Source organism: Stigmatopora argus, chromosome 7 (genome assembly GCF_051989625.1).
Source record: "Stigmatopora argus isolate UIUO_Sarg chromosome 7, RoL_Sarg_1.0, whole genome shotgun sequence".
Taxonomy (NCBI): domain Eukaryota; kingdom Metazoa; phylum Chordata; class Actinopteri; order Syngnathiformes; family Syngnathidae; genus Stigmatopora; species Stigmatopora argus.
Genome location: NC_135393.1, coordinates 1,985,477 through 2,004,418, shown reverse-complemented (window position 1 = coordinate 2,004,418; position 18,942 = coordinate 1,985,477). Strand labels below are relative to the sequence as shown.

Sequence of the window (18,942 nt, the reverse complement as noted above, 5' to 3'; positions counted from 1 at the left end):
CAGAACACTGCGGTGATGTTAAGCTGGTGTACATGTCTTATTATGGGGTCCACTCATGCAGCAGTCTCAGCTTCTGAGCAGAGGTCAACTCTGTTTAGAAAATGATAGCCATCTTATGTCACAACTTTAATTTGGATCATTGCTGCATCGTTTAAAGGTTTGTTTTCCGGTTCCATAGACTTGCTGGTACATGTGTGGTGGATTTAAGTGTTATTTGTTGTTCTATGTTGGAGAGCTGCAGTCAAATGACTTGCAGCTGTCGATGTAGCTACTACACCGCCTGTGGATGTTGGGGCGTGTTTGAGCATGTTTCCTTGGCTCATGCGAGGGACTTTTTTGGGTTTGGACTGTAATTCAAATGTGTTGCTTGCTTCAGTGCCTATCCTAAACTTGACGTGGAAGGAAGGAAGTGTCTTTGTCTGTAAACCTTTATAAGTCGAGACTATTTTTGGTAAAAATAAACAAATAAATAAATAAATACAAACATTCATAAAGAACTGGTGTCTACTTACGTGGACATAATTTTTTTGTCATAATATTAATATCTAGTATAGAAGTGTAGCCAAAATGTGAACTCTCAATTAAAGTTACATTATAATTTTATTATTATTATTTGCATAATGCTTCATTAATAACTAAATGTAACATTTAGTTAACATTTTAATAAAACCTTAACTTTACAATTACAATTAATACCACAGAAATAATCTCGGGTTATGGTTCCCATAATACTTTATTTTGAGTATAATAGCCAATTAATTTAAACTGTTAGGGCTGGTATAGTTCAATGCCATGGATGGAAGTAGATGCCCAGTGCATTTTGCCTGGGAGGAGTGGCAGTGATCTTTCGCTCATCCCGCCCTCTGTACACTTCACTTGGCGATAGCCAAGATTTGCGCTGCATGAAAAAATAGAGCCAATAAAGAGAAGCTTTTATTATTCTAAAATGTATAACTGACTGCATAATATTCTGAAACTTTATCATCAATAAACTGAAAAGTTGCTGTTTCCGAGTTTCAAATCCCTATGGGTCTATGCTGGTCTATTAAGGACACTGTCGTGATAGAAGAGGGCAACTCTAGTATTTATAGCTTCAGAGTAGGCTAGGGTGGTTTAAGGGTATCTCTCCATCAGCATGCACGTTCACTCACTGAATGTTTATAGCCCACCCTGTGACTGGCAATTACCTACTAATCAATGTTAAATCCATCATTATGTGAATTTTGTGATATTTCGGCACATAGATTTAAACCAATCCAAAAGTCAAATAAGTTAGAGTAAAACTGAAAAATGCTATTTGTATTTCAAATCAGTTTCTGTCAAGGTTAATGTCATGATTCTTTATTTATTATTTGTCTAAATATGGGGTATTGATATACCATATTTCCGGACTATAATTTGCACTTTTTGTATTTTGACTGGGCCTGCAACCTATACTCATGCAACTAATAGTTCTCTCTCATCTCATTTTCTGAACCGTTTTATTATCACTAGTGTCGCGCGGGTGCTGGAGCCTATCCCAGCTGACTTCAGGCCAGAGGAGGGGGACACCCTGAATTGGTGGCCTTCGAATTGCAGGGCACAAGGAGACAAACAACCATTCACGCTCACACTGATACCTAATTTAAAGTGTCCAATCAGGCTTGCATGCATGTCTTTGGAATGTGGGAGGAAATCAGAGCACCCGGAGAAATCCCACGCAGCAAGCAAACTCCACACAGGTGTACTGACCTGGATTTGAACCCAGATCCCCCACCTAGGGACAATTAAGAGTGTCTAATGAGCCTACCATGCATGTCTTTGGGATGTGGAAGGAAACCGGAGTACATAGGGCAGCAGGATGAGCATTTTGGTTTTCGGCGCACAAGGAACAGCAGGGTGACCGCCGTTTCTTTTCTTGTACAAATAGGGTTTTGTACAAGTACACTGTCAAGACGATTGCCAAATTCAATGGCTCCATGTTGTCATCATTCTCGTGGAGACGTTGCTGCAAACTGTGCTCCATATTGAAAATCTCTTGAGGATGTCTCGTCATGCTAGCTTCACGGCCATATGTACGATGTAAATCCCTCATAATGCTGGTTCATATTTTTATTCATAATGGTTACCACTCGCTTAGTGTCCTTGGAAAAGGATATTGAGGTTGTCTTCCAAATATTTGTTTCTTCTTTCTTGGAAAAACTCACAGTAGATTCATTTATGCCACAATGGCGTGCTACGTCCTTTAGCATAGAAATGTAATTTTTTCTCAGTCACTTGTCATCATGTCTTGTTTTTTCCTGGGCTCATTGTATGCCAGGATATTTAGGAGCCATTTTCAATGGCGACTCAAAATGCGAACAAAGCTAGAATAGGCTCAGTGTAGTCTTACTCCACAGATGATGTGCGTGACGGAATATTCACTCAACAAAACAGGAGAAGGCAAGATTGCCCTTCTTTGCCTTTTTAAATAATTATTCTTTTATTAGATGAGATGAGATGAGAAGAATGAGATGAAATGAGATGAGATGAGATGAGATGAAATGAGATGAGATGAAATGAGATGAGATGAGATGAGATGAAATGAGATGAAATGAGATGAAATGAGATGAGATGAAATGAGATGAGATGAAATGAGATGAGATGAAATGAGATGAAATGAAATGAGATGAGATGAAATGAGATGAAATGAAATGAGATGAAATGAGATGAAATGAGATGAGATGATGAAATGAGATGAGATGATGAGATAAGATGAGAAGAATGAGATGAGATGATGAGATGAGATGAGATGAGAAGGATGAGATGAGATGAAATGAGATGATAAATGAGATGAGATGAGATGAGAAGAATGAGATGAGATGATGAAATGAGATGAGATGATGAAATGATGAGATGATGAAATGATGAGATGATGAGATGAGATGAGATGATGAGATGATGAGATGAGATGAGGAGATGAGGAGATGAGATGATGAGATGAGATGAGATGATGAGATGATGAGATGAGATGATGAGATGAGATGATGAGATGAGATGATGAGATGAGATGAGATGATGAGATGAGATGATGAGATGAGATGATGAGATGAGATGATGAGAATTTGAGATGATGAGATGAGATGATGAGATGATGAGATGAGATGAGATGAGATGAGATGAGATGAGATGAGATGAGGAGATGAGATGAGATGAGATGAGGAGATGAGATGAGATGAGATGATGAGATGAGATGAGATGAGATGAGATGATGAGATGATGAGATGATGAGATGATGAGATGAGGAGATGAGATGATGAGATGATGAGATGATGAGATGATGAGATGATGAGATGATGAGATGATGAGATGATGAGATGATGAGATAATGAGATGAGATGAAATAAGATGAAATGAGATGATGAGATGAGATGATGAGATAATGAGATGATGAGATGATGAGATGATGAGATGATGAGATGAGATGATGAGATGAGATGATGAGATGAGATGAGATGATGAGATGATTGGATTGGATTGGATAACTTTATTCATCCCGTATTCGGGAAATTTTGTTGTCACAGTAGCAAGAGGGTGAGGATGCAGGAATAGGAAAGGCATTTTAGACATAAATACATTGGTAAAAGTAAGTTAATAAATAAATACATGAATAAATATATAAATAAATAAGCGTGTTGCTTAGCACATATATACATACATACACATAAATATACATGCATGCATACGGTAGGTCTCAACACTCAGCCATTTTTTTGTCAAAGAGCCTGACAGCTGATGGGAGGAAGGATCTGCGGAAGCGCTCCTTCCTGCAATGAGGGTGCCGCAGTCTATTGCTAAAGGAGCTTCGGAGGGACTCCACAGACTCATGCAGGGGTTGGGAGGTGCTGTCCATGATGGACATCATCCTGGTCAGCATTCTCCGCTCTCCCACTTCCTCCACAGAGTCCAGAGGACAGCCCAGAACAGAGCTGGCCCTCCTGACCAGCTTGTTCAGCCTGTTCCTGTCCCTCTCCGTGCTCCCGCATCCCCAACAGAGCACTGCATAAAACACTGTAGATGCCACCACAGTGTCGTAGAAAGTCCTCAGCAGTGTCCTGCACACTCCAAAGGAACGTAGACTCCTCAGTAGGTAGAGGCAGCTGTACAGGGCATCTATGTTTGTGGACCAATCTAGTTTGTTGTTGAGGTGAACACCCAGGTACTTAAAATTCTCCTGATTTCAATGTCTGTACCCTGGATGTTCACCTGAGTGGTCTGTTTAGGATTCCTCTGAAAATCGATGACCATTTCCTTTGTCTTACTGGTGCTGATGTAGAGGTGGTTTTGCCTACACCAGTCAACAAAGGCTGTGATGACTCCCCTGTACTCCAGGTCGTTCCCGTCCTGGAGTCTCACATATTGTGGTCTGTCAGTGAGAAAGTCGATGATCCATGCGGCTAGGTGGTTCCTTACTCCAGCCTCTTCCAGTTTCCCTCTCAGTAGGACCGGCTGAATGGTGTTGAACGCACTGGAGAGGTAAAAAAACATCATTCTCAGCGTGCTTCCCGTGTTCTCCAGGTGTGAAAGACACCTGTGCATCTGGTAGGTGGTAGCATCTTCCACACCAATACCTGGACGATAGGCGAACTGCAGAGGGTCCAGCTCTGCATTCATCAGGGGGCTGAGGTGATTGAGGAGGATTCTCTCCAATGTCTTGATCAGGTGAGAGGTTAATGCTACCGGCCTGAAGTGGCTTGGCTCCCTGGGGTACGCAGTCTTAGGAACTGGGACCACACAGGAAGTTTTCCACAAGGTGGGGACCTTCTGCAGACTGAGGCTGAGGTTGAAAATATGCAGAATCACTATACCAAGCTGATCCGCACACTCAGTAGTCTGGAGCTGAGGCCGTCTGGACCGGTAGCCTTCCTTGCCTCGATCTTCTTTAGCTGTTTTATTACCTGAACGACAGTAATGCAGAGACCGGTGGAAGAGGGGGGGGAAGGGGAGGAGCTGTTGCCTCCATGGGCCGAAAAAGTCCTCAAGCTCCTCCAGACCTCCTTGGTGTTGCCTCTCTGGAGTTGGTTCTCCAGCTTCCTCCTGTAGATAGTCTTACCCTTCCTTATCTCTCTCTTCAATGAGATGAGATGATGAGATGAGATGATGAGATGAGATGATGAGATTAGATGATGAGATGAGATGAGATGAGATGATGAGATGAGATGATGAGATGAGATGATGAGATGAGATGATGAGATGAGATGGTGAGATGAGATGATGAGATGAGATGAGATGAGATGAGATGATGAGATGAGATGAGATGAGATGAGATGATGAGATGAGATAATGAGATGAGATGATGAGATGAGATAATGAGATGAGATGATGAGATGAGATGATGAGATGAGATGATGAGATGAGATAAAATGAGATGATGAGATGAGATGATGAGATGATGAGATGATGAGATGATGAGATGATGAGATGAGATGATGAGATGATGAAATGAGATGATGAAATGAGATGATGAGATGAGATGATGAGATGAGATGATGTGATGAGATGATGAGATGATGAGATGATGAGATGATGAGATGATGAGATGATGAGATGAGATGAGATGATGAGATGAGATGATGAGATGATGAGATGAGATGATGAGATGATGAGATGAGATGATGAGATGATGAGATGATGAGATGAGATGATGAGATGATGAGATGAGATGATGAGATGATGAGATGAGATGATGAGATGATGAGATGAGATGATGAGATGATGAGATGAGATGATGAGATGAGATGATGAGATGAGATGATGAGATGATGAGATGAGATTATGAGATTATGAGATTATGAGATTATGAGATTATGAGATTATGAGATTATGAGATGAGATGATGAGATGATGAGATGATGAGATGATGTGATGAGATTATGAGATGATGAGATGATGAGATGATGTGATGAGATGATGAGATGATGAGATGATGAGATGATGAGATGATGAGATGATGAGATGATGAGATGATGAGATGATGAGATGATGAGATGATGAGATGATGAGATGATGAGATGAGATGATGAGATGATGAGATGATGAGATGATGAGATGATGAGATGAGATGATGAGATGATGAGATGATGAGATGATGAGATGATGAGATGATGAGATGATGAGATGATGAGATAATGAGATAATGAGATGATGAGATGAGATGAGATGATGAGATGAGATAATGAGATGAGATGATGAGATGAGATGATGAGATAATGAGATAATGAGATGATGAGATGAGATGATGAGATGAGATAATGAGATGAGATGATGAGATGAGATGATGAGATGAGATGATAAGATGAGATGATGAGATGAGATGATGAGATGAGATGATGAGATGAGATGATGAGATGAGATGATGAGATGATGAAATTAGGAGATGAGATGAGATTATGAGATTATGAGATTATGAGATGAGATGATGAGATGATGAGATGATGAGATGATGTGATGAGATTATGAGATTATGAGATGATGAGATGATGAGATGATGAGATGATGAGATGATGTGATGAGATGATGAGATGATGAGATGATGAGATGATGAGATGATGAGATGATGAGATGATGAGATGATGAGATGATGAGATGATGAGATGATGAGATGAGATGATGAGATGATGAGATAATGAGATAATGAGATGATGAGATGATGAGATGATGAGATGATGAGATGATGAGATGATGAGATAATGAGATAATGAGATGATGAGATGAGATGAGATGATGAGATGAGATAATGAGATGAGATGATGAGATGAGATGATGAGATAATGAGATAATGAGATGATGAGATGAGATGAGATGATGAGATGAGATAATGAGATGAGATGATGAGATGATGAGATGATGAGATGATGAGATAATGAGATGATGAGATGATGAGATAATGAGATGATGAGATGAGATGTGATGAGATGAGATGAGATGATGAGATGATGAGATGATGAGATGATGAGATGATGAGATGATGAGATGATGAGATGATGAGATGAGATGATGAGATGAGATGATGAGATGATGAGATGAGATGAGATGATGAGATGAGATGATGAGATGAGATGAGATGATGAGATGATGAGATGAGATAATGAGATGAGATGATGAGATGATGAGATGAGATGATGAGATGATGAGATGATGAGATGAGATGATGAGATGAGATAAAATGAGATGATGAGATGAGATGATGAGATGATGAGATGATGAGATGATGAGATGAGATGATGAGATGATGAAATGAGATGATGAAATGAGATGATGAGATGAGATGATGAGATGAGATGATGTGATGAGATGATGAGATGATGAGATGATGAGATGATGAGATGATGAGATGATGAGATGATGAGATGATGAGATGATGAGATGATGAGATGAGATGAGATGATGAGATGAGATGATGAGATGATGAGATGATGAGATGAGATGATGAGATGAGATGAGATGATGAGATGAGATGATGAGATGATGAGATGATGAGATGATGAGATGAGATGATGAGATGATGAGATGAGATGATGAGATGAGATGATGAGATGAGATTATGAGATTATGAGATTATGAGATGAGATGATGAGATGATGAGATGATGAGATGATGTGATGAGATTATGAGATGATGAGATGATGAGATGATGAGATGATGTGATGAGATGATGAGATGATGAGATGATGAGATGATGAGATGATGAGATGATGAGATGATGAGATGATGAGATGATGAGATGATGAGATGATGAGATGATGAGATGATGAGATGATGAGATGATGAGATGATGAGATGATGAGATGAGATGATGAGATGATGAGATGATGAGATAATGAGATGATGAGATGATGAGATGATGAGATGATGAGATGATGAGATGATGAGATGATGAGATGATGAGATGATGAGATGATGAGATGATGAGATGATGAGATGATGAGATAATGAGATGATGAGATGAGATGAGATGATGAGATGAGATAATGAGATGAGATGATGAGATGAGATGATGAGATAATGAGATAATGAGATGATGAGATGAGATGAGATGATGAGATGAGATAATGAGATGAGATGATGAGATGAGATGATGAGATGAGATGATAAGATGAGATGATGAGATGAGATGATAAGATGAGATGATGAGATGAGATGATGAGATGAGATGATGAGATGAGATGATGAGATGAGATGATGAGATGATGAAATTAGGAGATGAGATGAGGAGATGAGATGATGAGATGATGAGATGATGAGATGATGAGATGATGAGATGATGAGATGATGAGATAATGAGATGATGAGATGATGAGATAATGAGATGATGAGATGAGATGTGATGAGATGAGATGAGATGAGATGATGAGATGATGAGATGATGAGATGATGAGATGATGAGATGAGATGATGAGATGATGAGATGAGATGAGATGATGAGATGAGATGATGAGATGAGATGAGATGATGAGATGATGAGATGATGAGATGATGAGATGAGATGATGAGATGATGAGATGATGAGATGAGATTAGATGATGAGATGAGATGAGATGAGATGATGAGATGAGATGAGATGAGATGAGATGAGATGAGATGAGATGAGATGAGATGAGATGAGATGATGAGATGATGAGATGATGAGATGATGAGATGAGATGAGATGAGATGAGATGATGAGATGAGATGATGAGATGAGATGATGAGATGAGATGAGATGATGAGATGAGATGATGAGATGAGGAGATGATGAGATGAGGAGATGAGGAGACGATGAGATGAGATGATGAGATGATGAGAAGAGATGATGAGATGATGAGATGAGATGATGAGATGATGAGATGAGATGATGAGATGATGAGATGATGAGATGATGAGATGAGATGAGATGATGAGATGAGATGATGAGATGAGATGATGAGATGATGAGATGAGATGATGAGATGATGAGATGAGATGATGAGATGAGATGATGAGATGATGAGATAATGAGATGAGATGAGATGAAGAGATGAGATGAAGAGATGAGATGAAGAGATGAGATGAAGAGATGAGATGAAGAGATGAGATGAAGAGATGAGATGAAGAGATGAGATGAAGAGATGAGATGAAGAGATGAGATGATGAGATGATGAGATGAGATGAGATGAGATGAGATGAGATGAGATGAGATGAGATGAGATGAGATGAGATGATGAGATGAGATGATGAGATGAGATGAGATGAGATGAGATGAGATGAGATGATGAGATGAGATGATGAGATGATGAGATGATGAGATGATGAGATGATGAGATGATGAGATGATGAGATGATGAGATGATGAGATGATGAGATGATGAGATGATGAGATGATGAGATGATGAGATGATGAGATGATGAGATGATGAGATGATGAGATGATGAGATGATGAGATGATGAGATGATGAGATGATGAGATGATGAGATGATGAGATGATGAGATGATGAGATGATGAGATGATGAGATGATGAGATGATGAGATGATGAGATGATGAGATGATGAGATGATGAGATGATGAGATGATGAGATGATGAGATGATGAGATGATGAGATGATGAGATGATGAGATGATGAGATGATGAGATGATGAGATGATGAGATGATGAGATGATGAGATGATGAGATGATGAGATGATGAGATGATGAGATGATGAGATGATGAGATGATGAGATGATGAGATGATGAGATGATGAGATGATGAGATGATGAGATGATCAGATGATGAGATGATTCAGATGATGAGATGATGAGATGATGAGATGATGAGATGATGAGATGATGAGATGATGAGATGATGAGATGATGAGATGATGAGATGATGAGATGATGAGATGATGAGATGATGAGATGATGAGATGATGAGATGATGAGATGATGAGATGGGATGATGAGATGATGAGATGGGATGATTAGATGATGAGAATAGATGATGAGATGATGAGATGATGAGATGATGAGATGGGATGATGAGATGAGATGATGAGATGGGATGATTAGATGATGAGAATAGATGATGAGATGAGATGATGAGATGATGAGATGATGAGATGATGAGATGATGAGATGATGAGATGATGAGATGAGATGATGAGATGATGAGATGATGAGATAATGAGATGATGAGATGATGAGATGATGAGATGAGATGAGATGATGAGAATGAGATGATGAGATGATGAGAAGATGAGAAGATGAGAAGATGAGAAGATGAGATGAGATGATGAGATGATGAGATGATGAGATGAGATGAGATGAGATGAGATGAGATGAGATGAGATGAGATGAGATGATGAGATGAGATGAGATGAGATGATGAGATGATGAGATGATGAGATGATGAGATGATGAGATGATGAGATGATGAGATGATGAGATGATGAGATGATGAGATGATGAGATGATGAGATGATGAGATGATGAGATGATGAGATGATGAGATGATGAGATGATGAGATGATGAGATGATGAGATGATGAGATGATGAGATGATGAGATGATGAGATGATGAGATGATGAGATGATGAGATGAGATGAGATGATGAGATGATGAGATGATGAGATGAGATGATGAGATGATGAGATGATGAGATGATGAGATGATGAGATGATATGAGATGAGATGAGATGAGATGAGATGAGATGAGATGAGATGAGATGAGATGAGATGAGATGATGAGATGAGATGATGAGATGATGTGAAGAGATGATGAGATGATGAGATGATGAGATGATGAGATGATGTGATGATGAGATGATGTGATGATGTGATGAGATGATGAGATGATGAGATGATGAGATGATGAGATGATGAGATGATGAGATGATGAGATGATGACATGATGAGATGATGAGATGATGAGATGATGAGATGATGAGATGATGAGATGATGAGATGATGAGATGATGAGATGATGAGATGATGAGATGATGAGATGAGATGATGAGATGATGAGATGATGAGATGAGATGATGAGATGAGATGATGAGATGAGATGATGAGATGAGGAGATGATGAGATGATGAGATGATGAGATGAGATGATGAGATGATGAGATGAGATGATGAGATGATGAGATGAGATGATGAGATGAGATGATGAGATGAGATGAGGAGATGAGATTAGGAGATGAGATTAGGAGATGAGATTAGGAGATGAGATGAGGAGATGAGATGATGAGATGATGAGATCATGAGATGATGAGATGATGACATGATGAGATGATGAGATGATGAGATGATGAGATGATGAGATGATGAGATGATGAGATGAGATTATGAGATGAGATTATGAGATGAGATGAGATGAGATGAGATGAGATGAGATGATGAGATGAGATGATGAGATGGGATGATGAGATGATTAGATGATGAGAATAGATGATGAGATGAGATGATGAGATGATGAGATGATGAGATGATGAGATGATGAGATGATGAGATGATGAGATGATGAGATGATGAGATGATGAGATGATGAGATGATGAGATGATGAGATGATGAGATGATGAGATGATGAGATGATGAGATGATGAGATAATGAGATAATGAGATAATGAGATGATGAGATGAGATGATGAGATGATGAGATGATGAGATGATGAGATGATGAGATGATGAGATGATGAGATGATGAGATGATGAGATGATGAGATGATGAGATGATGAGATGATGAGATGATGAGATGATGAGATGATGAGATGATGAGATGATGAGATGATGAGATGATGAGATGATGAGATAATGAGATAATGAGATGATGAGATGAGATGATGAGATGATGAGATGATGAGATGATGAGATGATGAGATGATGAGATGATGAGATGATGAGATGATGAGATGAGATGAGATGAGATGATGAGATGAGATGAGATGAGATGATGAGATGAGATGAGCTGAGATGATGAGATGAGATGATGAGATGATGAGATGATGAGATGATGAGATGATGAGATGATGAGATGATGAGATGATGAGATGATGAGATGATGAGATGATGAGATGATGAGATGATGAGATGATGAGATGATGAGATGATGAGATGATGAGATGATGAGATGATGAGATGATGAGATGATGAGATGATGAGATGATGAGATGATGAGATGATGAGATGATGAGATGATGAGATGATGAGATGATGAGATGATGAGATGATGAGATGATGAGATGATGAGATGATGAGATGATGAGATGATGAGATGATGAGATGATGAGATGATGAGATGATGAGATGATGAGATGAGATGATGAGATGATGAGATGAGATGAGATGATGAGATGATGAGATGATGAGATGAGATGAGATGATGAGATGAGATGAGATGAGATGAGATGAGATGAGATGAGATGAGATGAGATGAGATGATGAGATGAGATGAGATGAGATGAGATTATGAGATGAGATGATGAGATGATGAGATGATGTGAAGAGATGATGAGATGATGAGATGATTAAGTGATGTGATGAGATGATGAGATGATGAGATGATGAGATGATGAGATGATGAGATGATGAGATGATGAGATAATGAGATGATGAGATGATGAGATGATGAGATGATGAGATGATGAGATGATGAGATGATGAGATAATGAGATAATGAGATGAGATGATGAGATGATTAGATGGGATGATGAGATGAGATGATGAGATGATGAGATGATGAGATGAGATGAGATGAGATGATGAGATGATGAGATGAGATGATGAGATGAGATGATGAGATGAGATGATTTGATGAGATTAGGAGATGAGATTAGGAGATGAGATGAGGAGATGAGATGATGAGATGATGAGATGATGAGATGATGAGATGATGAGATGATGAGATGATGAGATGATGAGATGATGAGATGATGAGATGATGAGATGATGACATGATGACATGATGAGATGAGATTATGAGATGAGATGAGATGAGATGATGAGATGAAATGATGAGATGAGATGAGATGATGAGATGATGAGATGATGAGATGATGAGATGATGAGATGATGAGATGATGAGATGAGATGATGAGATGAGATGATGAGATGAGATGATAAGATGAGATGATGAGATGAGATGATGAGATGAGATGATGAGATGAGATGATGAGATGAGATGAGATGATGAGATGATGAGATGAGATGAGATGATGAGATGAGATGATGAGATGAGATGATGAGATGAGATGATGAGATGAGATGATGAGATGAGATGAGATGATGAGATGATGAGATGATGAGATGAGATGAGATGAGATGATGAGATGAGATGATGAGAATAGATGAGATGATGAGATGATGAGATGATGAGATGAGATGATGAGATGATGAGATGATGAGATGATGAGATGGGATGATGAGATGAGATGAGATGAGATGAGATGATGAGATGATGAGATGATTAGATGAGATGATGAGATGATGAGATGATGAGATGATGAGATGATGAGATGATGAGATGAGATGATGAGATGATGAGATGATGAGATGAGATGAGATGATGAGATGAGATGATGAGATGAGATGATGAGATGATGAGATGATGAGATGATGAGATGAGATGATGAGATGATGAGATGATGAGATGAGATGATGAGATGAGATGATGAGATGATGAGATGAGATGATGAGATGATGAGATGATGAGATGAGATGATGAGATGATGAGATGATGAGATAATGAGATAATGAGATGATGAGATGAGATGAGATGATGAGATGAGATGATGAGATGATGAGATGATGAGATGAGATGAGATGATGAGATGAGATGATGAGATGAGATGAGATGAGATGATGAGATGATGAGATGAGATGATGAGATGAGATGATGAGATGAGATGATGAAATGATGAGATGAGATGATGAGATGATATGATGAGATGATGAAATTAGGAGATGAGATGAGGAGATGAGATGATGAGATGATGAGATGATGAGATAATGAGATGATGAGATGATGAGATGATGAGATGATGAGATAATGAGATGATGAGATGATGAGATGAGATGAGATGAGATGAGATGATGAGATGATGAGATGAGATGATGAGATGAGATGAGATGATGAGATGAGATGATGAGATGAGATGATGAGATGAGATGATGAGATAAGATGATGAGATGAGATGATGAGATGAGATGATGAGATGAGATGATGAGATGAGATGATGAGATGAGATGATGAGATGAGATGATGAGATGAGATGATGAGATGAGATGATGAGATGAGATGATGAGATGAGATGATGAGATGAGATGATGAGATGAGATGAGATGATGAGATGATGAGATGAGATGAGATGATGAGATGAGATGATGAGATGAGATGAGATGATGAGATGATGAGATGATGAGATGATGAGATGAGATGATGAGATGGGATGATGAGATGAGATGAGATGAGATGAGATGAGATGAGATGATGAGATGATGAGATGATTAGATGAGATGATGAGATGATGAGATGATGAGATGATAAGATGATGAGATGAGATGATGAGATGATGAGATGATGAGATGAGATGAGATGATGAGATGAGATGATGAGATGATGAGATGATGAGATGAGATGATGAGATGATGAGATGAGATGATGAGATGAGATGATGAGATGATGAGATGAGATGATGAGATGATGAGATGAGATGATGAGATGATGAGATGATGAGATAATGAGATAATGAGATGATGAGATGAGATGAGATGATGAGATGAGATGATGAGATGATGAGATGATGAGATGATGAGATGAGATGAGATGATGAGATGAGATGAGATGAGATGATGAGATGAGATGAGATGAGATGAGATGATGAGATGAGATGATGAGATGAGATGATGAGATGAGATGATGAGATGAGATGATGAAATGATGAGATGAGATGATGAGATGATATGATGAGATGATGAAATTAGGAGATGAGATGAGGAGATGAGATAATGAGATGATGAGATGATGAGATGATGAGATGATGAGATGATGAGATGATGAGATAATGAGATGATGAGATGAGATGAGATGAGATGATGAGATGATGAGATGAGATGATGAGATGATGAGATGATGAGATGATGAGATGATGAGATGAGATGAGATGATGAGATGAGATGATGAGATGAGATGATGAGATAAGATGATGAGATGAGATGATGAGATGAGATGATGAGATGAGATGATGAGATGAGATGATGAGATGAGATGATGAGATGAGATGAGATGATGAGATGAGATGATGAGATGAGATGATGAGATGAGATGATGAGATGAGGAGATGATGAGATGAGGAGATGATGAGATGAGGAGATGATGAGATGATGAGACGATGAGATGAGATGATGAGATGAGATGATGAGATGAGATGAGATGATGAGATGAGATGATGAGATGAGATGATGAGATGAGATGATGAGATGAGATGATGAGATGAGATGATGAGATGAGATGATGAGATAATGAGATGAGATTAGATGAAGAGATGAGATGACGAGATGAGATGAAGAGATGAGATGAAGAGATGAGATGAAGAGATGAGATGAAGAGATGAGATGAAGAGATGAGATGAAGAGATGAGATGAAGAGATGAGATGAAGAGATGAGATGAAGAGATGAGATGAAGAGATGAGATGAAGAGATGAGATGAAGAGATGAGATGAAGAGATGAGATGAAGAGATGAGATGAAGAGATAAGATGATGAGATGAGATGAAGAGATGATCAGATGATGAGATGATGAGATGAGATGATGAGATGAGATGATGAGATGAGATGATGAGATGATGAGATGATGAGATGATGAGATGATGAGATGATGAGATGATGAGATGATGAGATGATGAGATGATGAGATGATGAGATGATGAGATGATGAGATGATGAGATGAGATGAGATGATGAGATGATGAGATGAGATGAGATGATGAGATGATGAGATGAGATGAGATGATGAGATGATGAGATGATGAGATGATGAGATGATGAGATGATGAGATGATGAGATGATGAGATGATGAGATGATGAGATGATGAGATGATGAGATGATGAGATGATGAGATGATGAGATGATGAGATGATGAGATGATGAGATGATGAGATGATGAGATGATGAGATGATGAGATGATGAGATGATGAGATGATGAGATGATGAGATGATGAGATGATGAGATGATGAGATGATGAGATGATGAGATGATGAGATGATGAGATGATGAGATGATGAGATGATGAGATGAGATGATGAGATGAGATGATGAGATGGGATGATGAGATGATTAGATGATGAGAATAGATGATGAGATGATGAGATGAGATGATGAGATGATGAGATGATGAGATGATGAGATGATGAGATGATGAGATGAGATGAGATGAGATGATGATGAGATGATGAGATGATGAGATGATGAGAAGATGAGATGAGATGATGAGATGAGATGAGATGAGATGAGATGAGATGAGATGATGAGATGATGAGATGAGATGAGATGAGATGAGATGAGCTGAGATGATGAGATGATGAGATGATGAGATGATGAGATGATGAGATGATGAGATGATGAGATGATGAGATGATGAGATGATGAGATGATGAGATGATGAGATGATGAGATGATGAGATGATGAGATGATGAGATGATGAGATGATGAGATGATGAGATGATGAGATGATGAGATGATGAGATGATGAGATGAGATGATGATATGAGATGAGATGATGAGATGAGATGATGAGATGATGAGATGATGAGATGATGAGATGATGAGATGATGAGATGATGAGATGATGAGATGAGATGAGATGAGATGATGAGATGAGATGATGAGATGAGATTATGAGATGAGATTATGAGATGATGAGATGATGAGATGATGTGATGAGATGATGAGATGATGAGATGATGAGATGAGATGATGAGATGATGAGATGATGAGATGATGAGATGATGAGATGATGAGATAATGTGATAATGAGATAATGAGATGAGATGATGAGATGAGATGATGAGATGAGATGATGAGATGAGATGAGATGAGATGATGAGATGATGAGATGAGATGATGAGATGAGATGATGAGATGAGATGATGAGATGAGATGATGAGATGAGATGATGAGATGAGATGATGAGATGAGATGATGAGATGAGATGATGAGATGAGATGATGAGATGAGATGATGAGATGAGATTAGGAGATGAGATGAGGAAATGAGATGATGAGATGATGAGATGATGAGATGATGAGATGATGAGATGATGAGATGATGAGATGATGAGATGAGATGAGATGAGATGATGAGATGAGATGAGATGAGATGAGATGAGATGAGATGAGATGAGATGAGATGAGATGAGATGAGATGATGAGATGATGAGATGAGATGAGATGAAATGATGAGATGATGAGATGATGAGATGATGAGATGAGATGATGAGATGAGATGATGAGATGAGATGATGAGATGATGAGATGATGAGATGATGAGATGATGAGATGATGAGATGATGAGATGATGAGATGATGAGATGATGAGATGATGAGATGATGAGATGATGAGATGATGAGATGATGAGATGAGATGAGATGATGAGATGAGATGATGAGATGAGATGATGAGATGATATGATGAGATGAGATGATGAGATGATGAGATGAGATGATGAGATGATGAGATGAGATGAGATGAGATGAGATGATGAGATGAGATGATGAGATGAGATGATGAGATGATGAGATGAGATGAGATGAGATGATGAGATGAGATGATGAGATGATGAGATGATGAGATGATGAGATGATGAGATGATGAGATGATGAGATGATGAGATGATGAGATGAGATGAGATGATGAGATGATGAGATGAGATGATGAGATGATGAGATGAGATGATGAGATGATGAGATGATGAGATGATGAGATGATGAGATGATGAGATGATGAGATGATGAGATGATGAGATGATGAGATGATGAGATGAGATGATGAGATGAGATGAGATGAGATGAGATGATGAGATGATGAGATGATGAGATGAGATGAGATGATGAGATGATGAGATGATGAGATGAGATGATGAGATGATGAGATGATGAGATGAGATGATGAGATGAGATGATGAGATGAGATGATGAGATGAGATGAGATGAGATGATTAGATGAGATGATGAGATGATGAGATGAGATGATGAGATGATGAGATGATGAGATGAGATGATGAGATGAGATGAGATGATGAGATGATGAGATGATGAGATGATGAGATGATGAGATGATGAGATGAGATGATGAGATGATGAGATGATGAGATGATGAGATGATGAGATGATGAGATGATGAGATGATGAGATGAGATGATGAGATGAGATGATGAGATGATGAGATGATGAGATGAGATGAGATGATGAGATGATGAGATGATGAGATGAGATGATGAGATGAGATGAGATGATGAGATGAGATGAGATGATTAGATGAGATGATGAGATGATGAGATGATGAGATGATGAGATGATGAGATGATGAGATGATGACATGATGACATGATGAGATGATGAGATGAGATTATGAGATGAGATGAGATGATGAGATGAGGAGAAATGATGAGATGAGATGAGATGATGAGATGATGAGATGATGAGATGATGAGATGAGATGAGATGATGAGATGATGAGATGATGAGATGAGATGATGAGATGAGATGATGAGATGATGAGATGATGAGATGATGAGATGATGAGATGATGAGATGATGAGATGATGAGATGATGAGATGATGAGATGATGAGATGATGAGATGATGAGATGATGAGATGATGAGATGATGAGATGATGAGATGATGAGATGATGAGATGATGAGATGAGATGAGATGATGGGATGAGATAAAGAGATGAGATGATGAGATGACTACGGCAAGCAGCCC

The 18,942-nt window shown here is 38.6% G+C and overlaps 1 protein-coding gene across 2 annotated transcripts in view; it reads left to right on the top strand.

Moving 5' to 3' along the window:
* Positions 1-18,942, top strand: part of rbm20 (RNA binding motif protein 20) — a 100,421-nt gene that overhangs the window by 13,380 nt on the left and 68,099 nt on the right. The window lies entirely within an intron of this gene.